This window comes from Macaca mulatta, chromosome 15 (assembly GCF_049350105.2).
Source record: "Macaca mulatta isolate MMU2019108-1 chromosome 15, T2T-MMU8v2.0, whole genome shotgun sequence".
NCBI lineage: Eukaryota > Metazoa > Chordata > Mammalia > Primates > Cercopithecidae > Macaca > Macaca mulatta.
In genome coordinates this window covers 63,061,790-63,083,159 of record NC_133420.1, presented here as the reverse complement: position 1 = coordinate 63,083,159, position 21,370 = coordinate 63,061,790, and the positions used below count along the sequence as shown (strand labels likewise).

Genomic DNA, 21,370 nt, shown 5'->3' with positions numbered 1-21,370 from the left:
GTGGCCGGATCTCAGCTCACTGCAAGCTCCGCCTCCCAGGTTTACGCCATTCTCCTGCCTCAGCCTCCCGAGTAGCTGGGACTACAGGCGCCCGCCACCTCGCCCGGCTAGTTTTTTGTATTTTTTAGTAGAGACGGGGTTTCACTGGGTTAGCCAGGATGGTCTCCATCTGCTGACCTCGTGATCCGCCCGTCTCGGCCTCCCAAAGTGCTGGGATTACAGGCTTGAGCCACCGCGCCCGGCCCAGGCCCTGCATTTCTAACAAGCTCTTAGGTGACATTCGTGCTGCTTGTCTGCTGACATTCTGAGTAGCAAGGATAAAATTTTCAAATACCATAACTCAGTTTTAACAATTGTTAACTACTGGCCAGTTTCGTTTCCATCTTCTTATCCATTCTCTGCCGCAGATTATTTTGAAGTAAATCTTGGACGTTCTGTCATTTACCTGCATTTAATTACATATCTCATTAAAAAGTTCAAAGTGCTTCCTTTGGAAAATATAATCACAATAGCACCAGGAGCTCCCCAAAAGTTTAACAATGATTTCTTAGTATCATCCAGTATCCAGTCAATTCACATTTCCCTGATTATCCCATGAATGCTTTTTTATTGTGATTTGTTAATATGCCTATTCAGTCACTTTTTATTTTATTTATTTATTTTTGAGATGGAGTCTCGCACTGTTTTCCAGGCTACAGTGCAGTGGTGCAGTGGCGCCATCTTAGCTCACTGAAACCTTTGCCTCCCAGGTTCAAGTGATTCTCCTGCCTCAGCCTCCTGAGTAGCTGGGATTACAGGCACGCACCACCATGCCTGGCTATTTTTAGTAGAGACAGGGTTTCACCTTGTTGGTTAGGCTGGTCTCGAACTCCTGACCTTGTGATCTGCCTGCCTTAGCCTCCCAAAGTGCTGGGATTACAGGTGTGAGCCACCACGCCCGACCTCTTAAGTAATTTTTAATCTGAAGATTCTCCTTCAAGTTTTTTCTTTTCCTTACTTTTATTTATTTATTTATTTATTTATTTATTTATTTATTTATTTATTTATTTTTAAGAAACTAGGTATTTGTTCTGTAGAGTTTTCCAGTGTGGATTTTGCTGCCAACATCCTCCAGATACTGTTGAGCATGTTCCTTTCTCTCTTGTATTTCCTATAAATTGGTAGTTGGATCCAGAGCCTTAATTAGATTCAGGTTTGATTTTTTTGACAAGGCTACCTAATAGACTGTGCTGTGCATTCCATCATGAGGTGCTTCATGTCTGGTTGTCTTTCTGTCCATGATCTTTGCAAAGGAGTCATCTCCCCTAACAGTGGAACCCGTGATTGGGGTCTGCTGCCACCGGGTGGTAGCAGCATGCCATAGCCACAGGTTCAAGGAGTAGTAAAAGGAGAGAAACACTGGTGTGAGATCCCAAAGGGTAGGACTTGTCCTCTTCATTGAACCTACAATAAATCATCATGATTCTCAAACATGATACTTCAAAGCTACTTTTATTTTTTATTATTATTATTATTTTTTGAGACGGAGTCTCACTCTGTAGCCCAAGCTGGAGTGCAGTGGCGTGATTTTGGCTCACTGCAACCTTCGCCTCTGGGGTTCAATCGATTCTCCTGCCTCGGCCTCTCGAGTAGCTGGGACTAGAGGCGCCCGCCACCACGCCCAGTTAATTTTTTTTTTTTCTTTTTTTGTATTTTTAGTAGAGACGGGGTTTCACCATATTGCCCTGGGTGGTCTCAAACTCCTGAGCTCAAGAGATCTACCCACTTCAGCCTCCCAAAGTGCTGGGATTACAGGCATGAGTCACCGTGCCAGGCCTATTATTATTTTTTAGACAGTCACCCAGGCTGGAGTGCAGTGGCAAAATCATTGCTCACTGCAGCCTCAACCTGCCGGGCTCAAGCTAGTCTCCCATCTCAGCCTCTTGAGTAGCTGGGACCACAGCACACACCACCATGCCTGGCTAGTCTTTTTTTTTTTTTTTTTTTGAGGCAGAGTCTCGCTCTGTCGCCCAGGCTGGAGTGCAGTGGCGCGATCTCGGCTCAGTGCAAGCTCCGCCTCCCGGGTTCCCGCCATTCTCCTGCCTCAGCCTCCCGAGTAGCTGGGACTACAGGCGCCGCCACCACGCCCGGCTAATTTTTTTTGTATTTTTAGTGGAGACGGGGTTTCATTGTGTTAGCCAGGATGGTCTCGATCTCCTGACCTCGTGATCCGCCCGTCTCGGCCTCCCAAAGTGCTGGGATTACAGGCTTGAGCCACCGCGCCCGGCTTTTTTTTTTTTTTTTTGCTTTTTTCTTTTGGTAGAGATGTGGTCTAAGTTGCCCAGGCGCAAAGCTACTTTTAAAATAAGGCCAGGCGGCCGGGCGCGGTGGCTCAAGCCTGTAATCCCAGCACTTTGGGAGGCCGAGACGGGCGGATCACGAGGTCAGGAGTTCGAGACCATCCTGGCTAACACGGTGAAACCCCGTCTCTACTAAAAAATACAAAAAACTAGCCGGGTGAGGTGGCGGGCGCCTGTAGTCCCGGCTACTCGGGAGGCTGAGGCAGGAGAATGGCGTAAAAACCCGGGAGGCAGAGCTTGCAGTGAGCTGAGATCCGGCCACTGCACTCCAGCCTGGGCAACACAGCGAGAGTCCGTCTCAAAAAAAAAAAATAAATAAAATAAGGCCAGGCACTGTCTCATGCCTGTAATCCTGAACTGAGGTGGGAGGATCGCTTGAGGTCAGGCATTCAAGGCCAGCTTGGCCTACGTGGGGAAATCTCGTCTCTACTAAAAATACAAAGTTAGCCAGGCGTCCAGGAACGGTGGCTCACTCCTGTAATCCCAGCACTTTGGGAGGTGGAGGTGGGCAGAACACCTGAGATTGGAGATTCAAGACCAGCCTGACCAAGAGGGAGAAACCCTGTCTCTACTAAAAATACAAAATTAGCCAGCGTGGTGGCGCGTGCCTGTAATCCCAGCTGTCCAGGCCAAGGTGGGCGGAACACCTGAGGTCGGGAATTCGAGACCAACCTGACAAACAGGGAGAAACACTGTCTCTGAGACTGCGGCAGGAGAATCACTTGAACCTGGGAGGAGGAAGTTGCAGTGAGCTGAGACTGCGTCATTGCACCCCAGCCTGGGCAACAAGAGCGAAACTCCGTCTCGAGAAAAAAGAAAAAAAAAAAGAAAAAGAAAATTAGCCAGGCATGGTGGTGCATGCTTGTAGTCCCAGCTACTCTGGAGGCTGAGGCAGGAGAATCACCTGAACCTGGGAATTGGAGGTTGCAGTAAGCCGAGATCGGGCCACAGCACTCCAGCCTTGACAACAGAGCAAGACTGTCTCAAAATAAATACATACATAAATTAAATTAAATTAAATTAAACAATGCTGCTGGGTGCAGTGGGCTCACACCTGCAATCCCAGCACTTTGAGAGGTGGAGGCATGAGGTTGCCTGAGCCTAGGATTTCAAGGCTGCAGTGAACTATGATCAGCCACTATACTTCAGCCTGGGTAACATAGCAAAACCCTTTCTCTAAAAAAATAAAATAGTCTAATGCTGTGTCTTTATAGCGTGAAATAATAGTTATAATTTATTAAGCCCAAGAACCTTATATCGGCCGGGCGCGGTGGCTCAAGCCTGTAATCCCAGCACTTTGGGAGGCCGAGGCGGGTGGATCACGAGGTCAGGAGATCGAGACTATCCTGGCTAACACGGTGAAACCCCGTCTCTACTAAAAATACAAAAAAATTAGCCGGGCGTGGTAGCGGGCGCCTGTAGTCCCAGCTACTTGGGAGGCTGAGTCGGGAGAATGGCGTGAACCCAGGGGGCGGAGCTTGCAGTGAGCCGAGATCGCGCCACTGCACGCCAGCCTGGGAGACACAGCGAGACTCCGTCTAAAAAAAAAAAAAAGAACCTTATATCCATATCTCATTTAATTCTCACAACACCCAGGAATATTAAACCACGGTGTTCATGTTTTGTAAAACAGTGGTGATGCTGGAGTTTGGTGTCAAGACTTGTTCTCAACCACTTCTATGCCAATCTTCTGTTTTAGTCTATATTGGAGTCACTTGTCCTTCCTGTCTCCACCCTACATCCCCTTACAGTGGTGCTGTTATTTTTTCTGTTTGTCCCACTGTCCTCCATTGCCATCCATTTTCCCTGGGAGACTGAACTTTCTCTTTAGCTTTCTTTCTTTCTTTCCTTTCTTTTCTTTCTTTCCTTTCTTTCCTTCTTTCCTTCTTTCTTTCTTTTCTTTCTTTCTTTTTTTTTAACACAGAGTCGCGCTCTGTCGCCCAGGCTGGAGTGCAGTGGTGCCATCTCAGCTCCCTGCAACCTCCACCTCCTGAGTTCAAGTGATTCTCCTGCCTCAGCCTCCCGAGCAGCTGGGATTACAGCTGCACCCCACCACGCCTGGCTAACTTTGTATTTTTAGTAGAGACGGGTTTCACCATGTTGGCCAGGCTGGTCTCAAACTCCTGATCTCAAGTGAGCCACCTGCCTCGGCCTCCCAAAGTGCTGGGATTACAGGCATGAGCCACCGCACCCGACCTTACTTTTCCTTCCTTCCCTCCCTCCCTCCCTTCCTTCCTTCCTTCCTTCCTTCCTTTTTTATCAAGTTTTTGCTCTGTTGCCCAGGCTGGAGTGCAATGGCACAATCTTGGCTTACTGCAACCGCCACTTCCTGGGTTCAAGCGATTCTCCTGCCTCAGCCTCTTTGTTTATTTATTTATTTTTTGTGACAGAGTCTCCCTCTGTTGCCCAGGCTGGAGTGCAGTGGTGCAATCTCGGCTCACCGCCTCTGCCTCCCAGTTCAATCAATTCTCCTGTCTCAGCCTCCCTAGTAGCTGGGACTACAAGCACATGCCACCACCGCAAGCTAAATTTTTTTTTTTTTTTTGAGATGGGAGTCTTGCTCTTGTTGCCCAGGCTGGAATGCAATGGCACGATCTTGGCTCGCTGCAACCTCTGCCTCCTGGATTCAATTGATTCTCCTGCCTCAGCCTCCTAAGTAGTTGGGATTACAGGCACCCACCACCATGCCCAGCTAATTTTTTTTTTTTTTTTTTGTATTTTTAGTAGAGATGGGGTTTCACCATGTTGGCCAGGCTACTCCCAAACTTGGATCACCTGAGGTCGGAAGTTCAAGACCAGCCTGACCAACGTGGAGAAACCCTGTCTCTACTAAAAATACAAAAAAGTAGCCAGGCGCGGTGGTGCTTGCCTGTAATCCCAGCTACGTGGAAAGCTGAGGCAGGAGAATCACTGGAACCCAGGAGGTAGAGGTTGCAGTGAGCCAAGGTCGCGCCATTGCACTCCGGCCTGGGAGATGAGAGCGAAACTTCGTTTCAAAAAAAAAAGTTTATCTTTTTTCCCTCTGGGCTCCATGCGGGTCCCCTTCCTTCTCCACTTTTGTTACCAGCAATTTACAGTTTCCTTGATTATCATTTCTCCGACAACTATGTTACCGGAAAGGGGTCCTGATGCAGATCCCAAGAGAGGGTTCTTGGATCTCACACAAGAAAGAATTCAGGGCGAGTCAGTAGAGTAAATGAAAGCAAGTTTATTAGCAAAGTAAAGGAAGAAAGGAATGCCTACTTCACAGAGCAGCCTGAGGGATGCTGGTTGCCCATTTTTATGGTTATCTCTTGATGATATGCTAAACAAGGTGTAGATTATTCATTCCTCCCCTTTTTAGACCCTCTGGGGTAACTTCGTGACGTTGCCATGGCATTTGTGACAGTTGGCACAGCAAACTGTCATGGTGCTGGTGGGAGTGTAGGAGTCAGGACACCCAGAGGTCACTCTTATCGTCATCTTGGCTTTGGTGAGTTTTAGCTGGCTGCTTTCCGGCAAACTGTTTTATCAGCAAGGTCTTTGTGACCTGTATCTTGTGCTGACCTCCTATCTCATCCTGTGACTTAGAATGCCTTAACCTTCTGGGAATGCAGCCTAGTAGGTTTCAGCTTTATTTTACCCAGCTTTATTCAAGATGGAGTTGCTCTAGTTCAAATGCCTCTGACAATTATACCCTCTTAGTTATGTGCTTTCTGTTCTCTTGGTTAAGGTTTGTTCGTTTGTTTTTGAGATAGGTTCTCGCTCTGTTGCCCAGGCTGAAGGGCAGTGGTGTGATATTTGCTAACTACAAACTCCATCTCCGGGGTTCAAGCTATTCTCATCCCTCAGCCTCCCAAGAAGGTGGGATTACAGGCACTCACCACCACGCCTGGCTAATTTTTGCATTTTTAGTAGAGAGAAGGTTTCACCATGTTTGCCAGGCTGGTCTCAAACTCCTGGCCTCATGTGTCTCGGCCTCTCAAAGTGCTGGGATTACAGGCATGAGCCACTGTGCCCCGCCTTGGTTAAGTTTGAAGGTGTCACAGGGTGAACTCCAGAATTGGGGTTCAGCCTGGGAGGCCCCGTGGGTTCTTGGTTTCACAGGAAGTAATTCACAGCCTGGTCAACATGGTGAAATGCCGTCTCTACAAAAATACAAATATTAGCTGGGTGTGGTGGCACATGCCTGTAATCCCAGCTGTTTAGGAGGCTGAGGCACGAGCATCACTTGAACCCAGGAGGCGGGAGTTACAATGAGCTGAGATTGCCCCACTATACTCCAGCCTGGGCGACAGAGTAAGACGTCTTAAAAAAATAAATAAATAGCTGGGAGTGGTGGCTCATGCCTGTAATCCCAGCACTTTGGGAAGCCGAGGTGGGTGGATCACGAGGTCAGGAGTTCAAGACCAGCCTGACCAGCATGGTGAAACCCTGTTTTTACTGAAAATACAAAAAATTAGCTGGGCATGGTGGCGCATGGCTGTAATCCCAGCTACTTGGGAGGTTGAGGCTTGAACCCAGGAGGCAGAGGTTACAGTGAGCCGAGGTCACGCCGTTGCACTCCAGCTTGGGCAACAAGAGTGAAACTCCGTCCCCAAAATAAATAAATAAATAAATAGGCCAGGCACCGTGGCTCACCCCTGTAATCCCAACACTTTGGGAGGCCGAGGAGGGCAGATCACAAGGTCAGGAGATCGAGACCATCCTGGCTAATACGGTGAAACCCCGTCTCTACTAAAAATACAAAAAATGAGCCAGTTGAGGTGGCGGGCGTCTGTAGTCCCAGTTACTCGGGAGACTGAGGCAGGAGAACGGCGTGAACCCGGGAGGCAGAGCTTGCGGTGAGCCGAAACCATACACCACTGCACTCCAGCCTAGGCGACAAAGAGAGACTCCGTCTCAAAAAAAAGAAAAAAAATAATAATAAAATAAATAAAAAGTAGCCTCCATAGGCAGAGCAGCCCTGAGGGCTGGTGGGTGGCTGTTTTTATGGTTATTATGGTTATTTCTTGATCATACGCTAAACAAGGAGTGGATTCTTCATGAGTTTTCTTTTTTTTTTTTTTTTTTTTTTTGAGACGGAGTCTCGCTCTGTCGCCCAGGCTGGAGTGCAGTGGCCAGATCTCAGCTCACTGCAAGCTCCGCCTCCCGGGTTCCCACCATTCTCCTGCCTCAGCCTCCCGAGTAGCTGGGACCACAGGTGCCGCCACCTTGCCCGGCTAATTTTTTGTGTTTTTAGTAGAGACGGGGTTTCGCCGTGTTAGCCAGGATGGTCTCGATCTCCTGACCTTGTGATCCGCCCGTCTCGGCCTCCCAAAGTGCTGGGATTACAGGCTTGAGCCACCGCGCCCGGCCCTTCATGAGTTTTCTAGGAAAGTGGCAGGGAATTCCTGGAACCTAGGGTTCCTCTTTCTTTCAGAGCACACAAGGTAACTTCCAGACATTGCCATGGTGTTTGTAAACTGTCATTGCACTAGTGGGAGTTTCCTTTAACATGCTAATGTATTATAATTAGCATATGATAAGCAGTGAGGATGATCAGAGGTCGCTTTCCTGGCCATCGTGGTTTGGGTGGGTTTTGACCGGCTTCTTTTGCTCTATGTTTTATCAGCTGGGTCTTTGTGAGCTGTGTCTTGTGAAACCAGTCCTGTCAAACTCCTATCTCAAAGGAAGCGACTTCATTTCATCATCAACATTCTTAACATTTTTTTCCTTTTTTTTTCTTGAGACGGAGTTTCGCTCCTGTTGCCCAGGCTGGAGTGCCATGGTGCGATCTCAGCTCACTGCAACCTCTGCCTCCCAGGTTCAAGCGATTCTCCTGCCTCAGCCTCCTGAGTAGCTGGGATTACAGGTGTGCACCACCACACCTGGCTAATTTTTGTATTTTTTAGTAGAAATGAGGTTTCATCATGTTGGTCAGGCTGGTCTCAAACACCAGACCTCGTGATCCACCCACCTCAGCCTCCCAAAGTGCTGAGATTACAGGCGTGAGCCACCGTGCCCAGCTTAGTTTTTTATTGATTTAGTTTTCCTTATTGATTTGGAGAAATTATGTGTTAAAGAAGCTGGCCCCTTGTCCATACATAAGTGGTAAATATTTCCCACTTTTTTTGTTTGCTTTTGAATTTGTGTTTTGATCATGTTGATGTTTTAATATTTTTATATAATTGTGATGGTTAATTTTGGGTGTTGCCTCTACTGGATTGAGGAATACCTAAAGAACTAGTAAGCATTTTTTTCTGGATGTGTCTGTGAGGATGTTTCCTCACAGTCAGTGGACTGAGAAGGGAAGATTCACTCTCAGTGTGAGTGGGCACCATCCAATTCTCTAGGGGCCCAGTAGAACAAAAAAAGAGAGGAAAGGATTTCCTTTTCCTCCTTCCTCACTCCCCTGATCCCCAGGCTGGGATATTCTCCTCCTCTTGCCCTTGGACATCAGAATTCCAGGCTTTCCAGGGCTTAGGACTCCAGGGCTTACAATCACCCTCCCGCAGGGTTATCAAGCCTGTGGCCTCAGAGTGAGAACTGTACCATCAGCTCCACTGGTTCTGAGGCTTTTGAACTTGGACTGAACCACAATACTGGCATACTAAGGTCTCCAGATTGCAGATGCCTTGCTGAGTCTCCCATAATCACCAGAGTCAATTCTCCTTATTAATCTTCTCTCTTATATTTATATCTCTTAATGGTCATGTCAATTTGGAGAACCCTGACTAACACAATAGTCTATTATTTTTTGATAGAAAATTTTATTCAAAAATGCATATAATAGGCCAGGCGCAGTGGCTTACGCCTGTAATCCCAGCACTTTGAGAGGCCGAGGTGGGTGGGTCACCTGAAGTTAGGAGTTCAAGACCAGCCTGGTCAACATGGTGAAACCCGTCTCTACTAAAAATACAAAAAGTAGCCAGTCGTGGTGGTGCACGCCTGTAATCCCAGCTACTCAGGAGGCTGAGGCAGGAGAATCGCTTGAACCCAGGAGGCGGAGGTTGTGGTGAGCCAAGATCTCAGATGTCCTTCAACAGGTAAATGGTTAAACAAACTGGTACATACATATCATAAAATACTATTCATCAATAAAAAGGAATGAACTAATTTTTTTGTTTGTTTTGAGATGGAGTCTGACTCTGTCGCCCAGGCTGGAGTGTGGTGGCGGGATCTCGGCTTACTGCAACTTCTGCCTCTCGGATTTAAGTGAGTCTCTTGCCTCAGCCTCCCAAGCAGCTGGGATTACAGACACACGCCACCATGCCTGGTTAATTTTTTGTATTTTTAGTAGAGGCGGGGTTTCACCATGTTGGCCAGGCTGGTCTCAAACTCCTGACCTCAAGTGATCCACCTGACTGGGCCTCCCAAAGTGCTGGGATTAGAGGCGTGAGCCACCGCACCCAGCCAAGAATGAACTATTGATATACACAACAACTTGGATGAATTTCTAGGAATTTATCCTGTGTGAAAAAAGACAATCCCAGGTTACATGGTGTAAAATTCCATTTATATAGTCTTTTTGAAATGAGAAAACTTCAGAAATAGAGGACAGATTAGTGTTTGTCAAAAGGATAGTGGGCAGGGGTGGGGATAGATCCAGTGGGAGGTAGAAGTTGTTATAAAAGGACAACATAAGGGATTCTTGTGATGTTCCAACTTTTCATTGTCTTGACTATGTTGGTAGGTACATGAACTTACACAGGTGAAAAATTATATAGAACTTAATGCACACGTACACAAATGAGTAAATTGGGGAAATCTGAATAAGACCAGTGGATTACTGAGCCAATGTCAATATCCTGATTATGATATTGTTCTATACTTTTGCAAAATGTTACCTTTGGTTGAAACTGAGTCAAACAAAAAAGGGATTTCTTTGTATTATTATTATTATTATTATTATTATTGTTATTATTATTTTGAGACAGGGACTTGCTCTGTCACCCAGGCTGGAGTGCAGTGGTGCCATCACAGCTCACTGCAGCCTTAACCTCCTGGGCTCGGGTGATTCTCCCATCTCAGCCTCCTGAGAAGTAGTTGGGACTACAGGTGTGAGCCACCACACTGGACTGATTATTATATTTTTTGTAGAGATGGGATTTCACCATGCTGCCCAGGCTGGTCTTGAACTCCTGGGCTCAAGCAATCTGCCTGCTTCAGCCCTTCAAAGTGCTGGGATTACAGGTGTGAGCCATCACACCCAGCCTGTATTATTATTATTATTATTATTTTTTTTTTTTTTTTTTTTTTTTGAGACGGAGTCTCACGCTGTTGCCCAGGCTGGAGTGCAGTGGCGCGATCTCGGCTCACTGCAAGCTCCGCCTCCCGGGTTCCCGCCATTCTCCTGCCTCAGCCTCCTGAGTAGCTGGGACTACAGGCGCCCGCCACCGCGCCCGGCTAATTTTTTGTATTTTTAGTAGAGACGGGGTTTCACTGTGGTCTCGATCTCCTGACCTTGTGATCCGCCCGCCTCGGCCTCCCAAAGTGCTGGGATTACAGGCTTGAGCCACCGCGCCCGGCCGCCTGTATTATTTTTTACTACTGCGTATGAATCTGAAATTATCTCAATAAAATTTTCAATTAAAAATGCAGGCAATACAGTAGTTTAGAAAGTAAATAAGTAAGTACTAATAGTCTTCTCTCCATGGCTATGCTAGATAATTTCATTCCGGGCGCGGTGGCTCAAGCCTGTAATCCCAGCACTTTGGGAGGCCGAGACGGGCAGATCACGAGGTCAGGAGATCGAGACCATCCTGGCTGACACGGTGAAACCCCGTCTCTACTAAAAAAATACAAAAAAAAAAAACTAGCCGGGCGAGATGGCGGGCGCCTGTAGTCCCAGCTACTTGGGAGGCTGAGGCAGGAGAATGGCGTGAACCCGGGAGGCGGAGCTTGCAGTGAGCCGAGATCTGGCCACTGCACTCCAGCCTGGGCGGCAGAGCGAGACTCCGTCTCAAAAAAAAAAAAAAAAAAAAAAAGAAAGAATTTCATTCCCTAGAGAGAATGTTAACACTATAATATATATTTTTCCAGACTTTTTTCTATACTTACACATTTTTCTAAACAAAAGTGGGACTGTGCTATTTTTGTATCTCAGTAGCTTATTTCGTTCATATAAAAAAAAAACCAGACATCTTTCCATAGCATTTAGGGTTGCCAGATACAGCAAATAAAAATACAGGATGCCCATTTAAATTTGAAATGGCTGATCTTTTAGCATAGCTATGTCCCTAATATGTTGCTATTTTGTTTGGCAATACTAATGGGAGTATGCTCACGTAACTCTTTTGAAATAATTGCATAATATTCCTCTGTATAATGCTTTGCCTTTGCCTAATAATGAGGGTGCTCTTTAGATCACAGTGTTCATCATCATTCTCATTAATACAGAGAGTCTCTAATATTTCTTTTTTTTTTTTTGAGACAGAGTCTCTGTCACCCAGGCTAGAGTACCGTGGCTGCAACCTCCACCTCCCGGGTTCAAGCAATTCTCCTGCCTCAGCCTCCCGAGTAGCTGGGACTACAGGCACACGCCACCATGCCCGGCTAATTTTTTTAGTAGAGATGGGGTTTGGGGTTTCACTGTGTTAGCCAGGATGATCTCGATCTCCTGACCTCTTGATCCGCCCGCCTCGGCCTCCCAAAGTACTGGGATTATAGGCGTGAGCCACTGCGCCCAGCCTTTCTTTCTTTTCTTTTTTTTTTTTTTTTTTGAGACGGCATATCACTCTGTCACCCCAGCTGGAGTGCAGTGGTATGATCACAGCTCACTACAACCTCCGCCTCCCAGGTTCAAGCAATTCTCCTGCCTCGGCCTCCTGAGTAGCTAGGATTACAGGCATGCGCCACCATGCCTGGCTAATTTTTACATTTTTAGTAGAGATGGGGTTTCACCATGTTGGCCAGGCTGGTCTTTAACTCCTGATCTCATGATCTGCCCACCTCAGCCTCCCAAAGTGCTGGGACTACAGGCGTGAACCACCGGGCAAGACTGAGTCTTGCTGTGTCACTGGGCTGGAGTGCAGTGGCGCAGTCTCGCCTCATTGCAATCTCTGCCTCCCAAGTTCAAGCAATTCTCCTGCCTCAACCTCTCGAGTAGCGGGGATTACAGGCGCCCACCACCACGGCTGGCTAGTTTTGTATTTTTTAGTAGAGATGGGAGTTTTACCATGTTGGCCAGGCTGGTCTTGAATTCCTGACCTCAGGTGATTCACCTGCCTCAGCCTCCCAAAGTGCTGGGATTATAGGTGTGAGCCACCAAGCCCAGCCTAAAACTTTTTTTTTTTTTTTTTTAGTCTTCCTGTGTTGCCCAGGCTAGACTGTAGTAGTGCCATCTCAGCTCACTGCAACCTCCAACTTCCTGGGTTCAAGCAATTCTCATGCCTCAGCCTCTTGAGTAACTGGGACTACAGGTGTGCACAACCAAGCCTGGCTGATTTTTTGTATTTTAGTAGATAAGGTGTTTCACCATATTGCCCAGGCTGGTCTCGAACTCCTGAGCTCAGGCAATCCACCAGCCTTGGCCTCCCAAAGTGCTAGGATTACAGGCATGAGCCACTACACCTGGCTGGTACCTTAAACTTTAATTGTTCTAACTGCTATATTTAATTCAGCGAACACTAAGAACTGCAGTGGGAAAAGCCTTGGCTTTCGATCCCTGGCTCTGCTTCTTACTAGATACCTAACCACCTTTTATTTATTTTTTACTTTAATTTAGCGACAGGGGGCCGGGTGTGGTGGCTCATGCCTATAATCCCAGCACTTTGGGAGGCTGAGGCGGGCAGATCACCTGAGGTCGGGAGTTCGAGACCAGCCTGACCAACATGGAGAAACCCCACCTTACTAAAAATACAAAATTAGCCGGATGTGGTGGCACATGCCTGTAATCCCAGCTACTAGGGAGGCTGAGGCAGGAGAATCACTTGAACCCAGGAGGCGGAGGTTGTGGTGAGCCGAGATCACACCATTGCACTCCAGCCTGGGCAACAAGAACAAAACTCCGTCTCAAAAAAAAAAAAAATTTAGAGACAGTGTCTTGCTCTGTCACCTGGGCTATGGTGCAGTGGCATGATCTTAGCTCACTGCAGCCTTGAACTCCTGGGCTCAAGTAATCCTTCCACCTCAGTCTCCTGAATAGCTGGGACCACAGGTGTACACTACCACACCTGGCTAATACCTCATGTTCTTTGGCCTTGGTTTCCTCACCTGTAAAATGGGAATAGAAATAATTATTTTACAAGATTAGAAATAATGTATTTACAACCCTCTAATCTAGTGTCTAGCAGAGAATGGAAACTTAAGAAATAAATCATTGTTTATTTATAGTAATGTTAAGATTCTATGGTGGGTACTAAGGGATAAACAGAGTTAACATTCCTGAAATTTTTTGTTACTTTTTTTTTGTTTTGAAACAGTATCTTGCTCTGTTGCTCAGGCTGGAGTGCAGTGGTGCCATTTCAGCTTACTGTAACCTCTACCTCCCAGGCTCAAGCAATCCCCCCACCTCAGCCTCCCAAGTAGCTGGGACTACACTACACCTGGCTTGCTTTTCATTTTCATATAATTGTTTTTTGAGGTGGAGTCTTGCTCTATTGCCCAGGCTGGAGTGCAGTGGCTTGATCTCAGATCACTGCAAACCTCTGCCTCCCAGTTTAAGCGATTCTTCCTGCCTCTGCCTCCCAGGTAGCTGGGATTACAGGCGCAAAAGCCACTACACCCTGCTAAGTTTTGTATTTTTTTATTCTTTTTTTGAGACGGAGTCTTGCTCTGTCGCCAGGCTGGCGTGCAGTGACGCAATCTCGGCTCATGGAAACCTCCGCCTCCCAGGTTCAAGCAATTCTCATGTCTCAGCCTCCCGAATAGCTGGGATTACAGGCAGGTGCTACCACATCTGGCTAATTTTTGTATTTTTAGTAGAGACGGAGTTTCACCATGTTGGTCAGGGTGGTCATGAACTCCTGACCTCAGGTGATCCACCCACCTTGGCCTCCCAAAGTGCTGAGATTAACAGGCGTGAGCCACTGCTCCCAGCCTGGACTTTCTCTTATACAACCACTTAACCACAGTTCAGTTATCAAAATTACAAAATTTAACAAATTCCTGAAGTAGTTTCTGAATTCAAATCCCTAAAATATTTTTAATAGTTTTTAAAAGCTGTTTCCTTTTCTGGCAGGACTGTGACCAAAACCCTAATTCTGTGTGGCTTCCCACTTGCCCTTAGATTGGATGTAAAATCTGGGCATGACTTGTAGCCCCAGGCTGGCTAACCTGGAGGCCCACAGAAGGGAAAGGGCATTGTACTGAGAGGTGCCTTCAGAGACTGGACTCCAGCCTTTGTTTCCCGTTCCACGGATGACTCAGCCACACATGGCACTGAGATTCATGGCATTCATTCTGCCAACAGAGAAGCACAGCTCTCACCCTGCCTTGGCAGGCCTGGCACACTCCAATGCTGGCCCAGCGTCTGCTCTGGCTTTCTCTGAAATGTAAATCCATTCTTTTCCTGGTCAGCACACCTCCCAGCTCTAGCCTGGCACACAAGGCTCTCCCACTGGGTCCCCTGCTTACCAGCTCTTCCTCTCCTGCCTTCTGCCATCCTGTGCTCCACCCAACTGGCCTTTCTCCACGTTGACTTGTGTTTTCTTGCCCCCTGCTTCTGCACACCTAGTTTCCCCTGCCTGGGGAATGCTCTTCTTCCCCCGTTGGATTTTTCTATTATTTTCAAGGCCTAGCTCCGGTAGAAAATATTTCAGTCGCTTCCCTCTGAGCTCTAAACAAGATAGCTACCTGCACTTGTATTTAGCACTTCTATGGGGTCCTTCATTAGCATTAGCCAACTCTAGTATGGGTCTGGCTCCTCTGTCTGTGAGCTCCCTTGGGCAGAAACCATGTCTCTTTTCTCCATTTCTCTGGTATTGCCCTGACCAGGGCCTGGCACAGTGTAGACATCGGTGACTGATGAAAGAATGAATAGCACAAATTACCCTGTGAGAGAGGGGCAGGCTTTTGAGTATAGAGATGATGCATGGATGTGCACATAAATCATTCAAAAGACTGTTGTGGGTTTTATTATTGCTGCTAATGGTGTTATTCTTGGTAGAGATGTTACATTCGGCCGGGTGCTGTGGCTCACGTCTGTAATCCCAGCACTTTGGGAGGCCGAGGTGGGTGGATCACTTGAGGTCAGGAGTTCAAGACCAGCCTGGCTAACATGGTGAAACGTCATCTCTACTAAAAATACAAAAATTAGCTGGGTGTGGTGGTGTGTGCCCGTAGTCCCAGCTACTCGGGAGGCTGAGGCAGGTAAATCGCTTGAATTCGGGTGGTGGAGGCTGCAATGAGCCAAGATTGTGCCACTGCACTCCAGCCTGGGTGACACAGTGAGACTCCATCTCAAAAAAAAAGCCCATAATCCCAGCCCTTTGGGATGGCCAATATGGTGAAACCCCGTCCGTACTAAAAATACAAAAATTAGCCAGCGTGGTGGCGCACACCTTTAGTCCCAGCTACTTGGGAGGCTGAGGCAGAAGAATCGTTTAAACTGGGGAGGCGGAGGTTGCAGTGAGCCCACTGCACTCCAGCCTGGGCGACAGAGAGAGACTCCGTCTCAAAACAAAGAAAAAAAAAAAAGAACAACAACAAAAAAAGGATGTTACATCCCAAATGGCCTGACCTACCCAGTTAGTGACTCTTTTTTTTTTTTTCTTTTGAGATGGAGTTTTGCTTTTTTTGCCCAGGCTGGTGTGCAATGGCGCAATCTTGGGTCACTGCAACCTTTGCCTCTCGGGTTCAAGCGATTCTCCTGCATCGGCTTCCCAAGTAGCTAGTATTACAGGCATGCACCACCATGCCTGGTTAATTTTGTAGTTTTAGTAGAGACGGGGTTTCACCATGTTGGTCAGGCTGGTCTTGAACTCCTGACCTCGTGATCTGCCCACCTCAGCCTCCCAAAGTGCTGGGATTACAGGCGTGAGCCCACACAGCAGACCAGTTATCTTGATGCTCTTTTTGTAACTGTTTTAGGATACCGTGAACTATGCCCATAATTAGACTGCAAACTTAATTAATAAATGTTGTGTGTGTTCTGACTGCTTCACTGGCTGACTGTTCCCGGTCTCTCTCCCTCTCCTCAGGCCTTCCTATTCCCTGAGACACAACAATGTTGAAATTAAGCCAATTAATAACCCTACAATGGCCTCTAAGTGTTCAAGTGAAAGGAAGAGTCACACATCTGTCACTTGAAATAAAAAGCTAGAAATGATTAAGCTTAGTGAGGAAGGCATGTCCAAAGCTGATAGGCTGGAAGGGAAGCCTCTTGTGCCAAATAATTAGCCAAATTGTGAATGCAAAGGAAAAGTTCTTGAAGAAAATTAAAAGTGCTACTCCACTGAACACATGAGTGATAAGAATGCGAAACAGCCTTCATGCTGATAGGTAGCAGTCTGGATAGAAGATCAAACCAGCCACAAAATTCCTTGAGCCAAAGCCTAATCCAAAGCAAGGCCACGACTCTCCTCAATTCTGTGAAGGCTGAGAGAGGTGAGGAAGCTGCAGAAGAAAAGTTGGAAGCTAGCAGAGGTCAGTTCATGAGATTTAAGGAAAGACGCTGTAGGCTGGGCCTGCAAAATCCCAGAGCCTTATGAATTATGCTGAATCTACTCTGCCTGTGCTCTATAAATGGAACAGCAAAGCCTAGATGACAGTATAACTGTTTGTACTATGGTTTACTGAGTATCTTTGTGTTTTTTTTTTCGAGGCAGGGTCTCACTCTGCCACCCATGCTGGAATGCAGTGATGTGATTATAACTCACGGTAACCTCGAACTCTTGGGCTCCAGTGATCCTCCTGCCTCAGCCTCCTGAATAGCTGGTACTACCAGCATATGCCGCCACACCTGGCTAAGGTTTACTGCATATCTTAAGCCCACTTCTGAGACCTACTTCTAAGAAAAAAAGATTCCTTTCAAAATATTAATGCTCATTGATAATGCCCCTAGTCACCCACGAGCTCTGATGGAGATGTACAAGAAAATGAAGGTTGTGGCGGGGCACGGTGGCTCAAGCCTGTAATCCCAGCACTTTGGGAGGCCGAGATGGGTGGATCACGAGGTCAGGAGATCGAGACCATCCTGGCTAACACGTTGAAACCCCGTCTCTACTAAAAAAACAAACAAACAAACAAACAAAAAAACTAGCCGGGCGACGTGGCGGGCGCCTGTAGTCCTAGCTCCTCTGGAGGCTGAGGTAGGAGAATGGTGTAAGCTCGGGAGGCGGAGCTTGCAGTGAGCTGAGATCCGGCCACTGCACTCCAGCCTGGGCGACAGAGCCAGACTCTGTCTCAAAAAAAAAAAAAAAAAAAAAAAAAAAGAAGGCCGGGCGCGGTGGCTCAAGCCTGTAATCCCAGCACTTTGGGAGGCCGAGACGGGCGGATCACGAGGTCAGGAGATTGAGACCATCCTGGCTAACGCAGTGAAACCCCGTCTCTACTAAAAAATACAAAAAAATAGCCGGGCGAGGTGGCGGGCGCCTGTAGTCCCAGCTACTCGGGAGGCTGAGGCAGGAGAATGGTGTAAACCCGGGAGGCGGAGCTTGCAGTGAGCTGAGATCCGGCCACTACACTCCAGCCCGGGCGACAGCGCGAGACTCCCTCTCAAAAAAAAAAAAAAAAAAAAAGAAAATGAAGGTTGTTTGGATGTCTGCTAACACAACATCCATTCTGTAGGCCATAGATCAAGGAGTGATTTTGACTGTCAAGTCATTTTATTTAAGAAATATATTTTGTGAGGTTACAGCTGCCATAGATAGTGATTTTATGATGGATCTGGGCAAAGTAAACTGGAAGCTTTCTGGAAAGAATTAACTCTTCTAGATGTCATTAAGAACATTCATGGCCAGGCGCGGTGGCTCATGCCTGTAATCCCAGCACTTTCGGAGACCAAGGTGGGCGGATCACGAGGTCAGGAGATCGAGACCATCCTGGCTAACATGGTGAAACCCTGTCTCTACTAAAAATACAAAAAAATTAGCCGGGCATGGTGGTGGGCACCTGTAGTCCCAGCGACTCGGGAGGCTGAGGCAGGAGAATAGTGTGAACCCGGGAGGTGAAGCTTGCAGTGAGCTGAGATCGTGCCACTGCACTCCAGCCTTGGTGACAGAGCGAGACTTCATCTCCAAAAAAAAAAAAAAAAAAAAAAAAAAAAAAAAAATTTATGATTCATGGGAAGAGGTCACCATATCAACATTAACAGGAGTTTGGAAGAAGTTAATTCCAACCCTCATGGATGACTTTGAGGGATTCAAGACTTCACTTCTGGAAGTAACTGCAGGTTTGATGGAAACAGCAAGAGAACTAGAATTGGAAGTGAAGCCTGAATATGTGACTGAACTGCTGCAATCTCATGATCAAACTTGGATAGATGGGGAGTTTCTTCTTACTGATGAGCAAAGAGAGAGGGGTTTCTGGAGATGGAATCTCCTCTTGGTGAAGATGCTGTGATCCTTGCTGAAATAACAACAAAGGATTTAGAATATTCCATAAACTTTGTTGATAAGGCAGTGGCAAGGTTTCAGAGAACTAATTTTGAAGGAAGTTCTACTGTGGATAAAATGGTATCACACAGCATTATATGCTACAGAGAAATCTTTCGTGAAAGGAAGTGTCCATCGATGTAGCATTGTTGTTTTATTTTAGGAAATTGCCACAGCCATCCCAACATTTAGCAACCACCACCCTGATCACTCAGCAGCATGGAGGCAAGACCCTCCACCAGCAAAAAGATTATGATTTGCTGAAGATTCAGATGACCATGTTTAATTAAGTTTAGCCTAAAGCTGCCTCCTTATGCATTTTAAGTTCAGCCTAACTCCTTCCTTCCTTCCTTCCTCCCTCCCTCCCTCCCTCCCTCTTTCTTTCTGACGGAGTTGCTTTGTTGCCCAGCCTGGAGTACGGTGGCAGCATCTCTGCTCACTGCAACTTCTGCCTCCCGGGTTCAAGAGATTCTCCTGCCTCTACCTCCTGAGTAGCTGGGATTACAGGCACGCACCACCACGCCCGGCTAATTTTTTGGATTTTTATTTTTTTATTTTTTATTTTTTTTTTTTTGAGACGGAGTCTCACGCTGTTGCCCAGGCTGGAGTGCAGTGGCGCGATCTCGGCTCACTGCAAGCTCCGTCTCCTGGGTTCACGCCATTCTCCTGCCTCAGCCTCCTGAGTAGCTGGGACTACAGGCGCCCGCCACCGCACCCGGCTAATTTTTTGTATTTTTAGTGGAGACGGGGTTTCACTGTGGTCTCGATCTCCTGACCTTGTGATCCGCCCGCCTCGGCCTCCCAAAGTGCTGGGATTACAGGCTTGAGCCACCGTGCCCGGCCTAATTTTTTGGATTTTTAGTAGAGACAGGGTTTCCTCATGTTGGTCAGGCTGGTCTCAAACTCCCGACCCCAAATGATCTGCCCCGCTAGGCCTCCCAAAGTGCTGGGATTACAGGTGTGAGCCTTTGCACCTGGCCTAACATTTTCTCCATACATAGTGAATTGTGTAAAGAAACTGTAACCTTTCTTGTAACGAGTAGCGAGTCTCAATCACAGCAGCGGATTTTTGGCCAATCACAGGTAGCCAACTGTTTAAACAGTGCTCAAAATAGTCAGAGGTTGAGTTGCAACCAGTCCGGCTGTTTCCATACTCGACTGCCATTTCTGTAAGTCATTTTCCTTTTTCTGTCCATAAATGTTATTTGAAGATATGGCAGCCCGAGTCACTCTGAACCTATTTTGGTTCCGGGGATGGCTGGATTCTGGACTCATTCTTTGGTCAATTCAACTCTGTAAAGTTTAATTTGTCTAAAGATTTTCTGGGCCGGATATAGTGGCTCACACCTGTAATCCCAGCACTTTGGGAAGCCGAGGCGGGAGGATCGCTTGAGGCCAGGAGTTTAAGACCAGCCTGGCCAACATAGCGAGATCCCGTCTCTACCCACAAATAATTTAGCCAGGCGTGGTGACGCGTGTCTGTAGTCTCAGTTATCGGAGTTTTTATTCCTCGTGGGAACACATTTTGGAGAGGGGGAGGTATTCCTGTCTTTGCTGGGTGGGAGAACGGCCAGTGGGCAAGGGAGAACGAAAATGAGAACTGTGACTGCCAAAGGGCACGTCAATTTTAGGAAGAGAACGTGAGAAAGTTGGGTTATGTGGAGACTTGACATATCTACGCCACACGGAAAATCATCACGTGCCCTCCGGGGCAAGACCAAGGCCTCAAGTCCGGGGCAAGACCAAGGCCTCAAGTCACCCCTCGCAGCCCAGTGGACCTCACGGCCATCCCTTTCAGGGCTCCACAGCTACCTCCTACCGTTGCCCGGGTGAGAACCTCCCCGCACTGTGCGCGCCCCCGCCTGCCGTGCGCGTCCGCTTCCCTGGGATCCGGTGCCGCGCGCGCCCCGGCTGCCCCCCCCCGCCCCGCCCCTTCCGGCCCGGGAGATTTGATTCCCTTGGCGGGCGGAAGCGGCCACAACCCGGCGATCGAAAAGATTCCTAGGAAGGCTGTACCAGCCACTTCTGTCAGGACAGCGCACTCCTGTCTTGTTGGGCGCCGCCCCGCCGTGCCCTCCACCCCTCAGGTCAGTTTTCCCGCCTGCCCGCCGGAGTCGCAGGTGAGGGCTGGGGTCTGGGCTGTGCAGGGCGCAGCGGCCCAAGCCCGGTTTGCTCCTGGCTCTCGGGAGACTGGAGGATTTCATCGGAGCCCCGCGCTTTACCAGCCCTGTTCCCTGGATAAGATATTTAACCTTTCCGACCCGCGTTTTTCTCCTCCGTAAGTGGGGGTAATGACCGTGTCTACTTAACAGGGTTATTGAAGTGCTCAGGCCAAGCGTTTGCCACCTAGGAGGCTGCGATAGATGTGAATTCCCATTTCCAGTTTCCGTGACTCTTCTCCGCTAAAAAAGTTCACAGAACAGTTTCGAGTTTTTTCTGTTTATACAACTCAGTTTCCTGGGGCAATCCAGTAAAAAAGGAGATGTGTTATCACTACCTTTTCAGAGTCCAAATCCATCCTCTCCTATCATCTCC

The 21,370-nt window shown here is 47.7% G+C and overlaps 1 protein-coding gene across 14 annotated transcripts in view; it reads left to right on the top strand.

Annotated features, from left to right (window-relative positions):
* Positions 1-5,752: 5,752 nt before the first annotated feature.
* Positions 5,753-21,370, top strand: part of MELK (maternal embryonic leucine zipper kinase) — a 121,239-nt gene continuing 105,621 nt past the window's right edge. For 8 of the 14 annotated variants that reach the window (XM_077965710.1, XM_077965713.1, XM_077965705.1 and 5 more), the window contains exon 1: positions 20,778-20,922. The gene's annotated coding sequence lies outside the window, so the exon portion shown is untranslated. Of the gene's footprint in view, positions 5,812-20,777; positions 21,114-21,370 lie in introns of those variants that run through there. The other 6 variants (XM_028835053.2, XM_077965704.1, XM_077965703.1 and 3 more) reach the window with 5 other exon arrangements.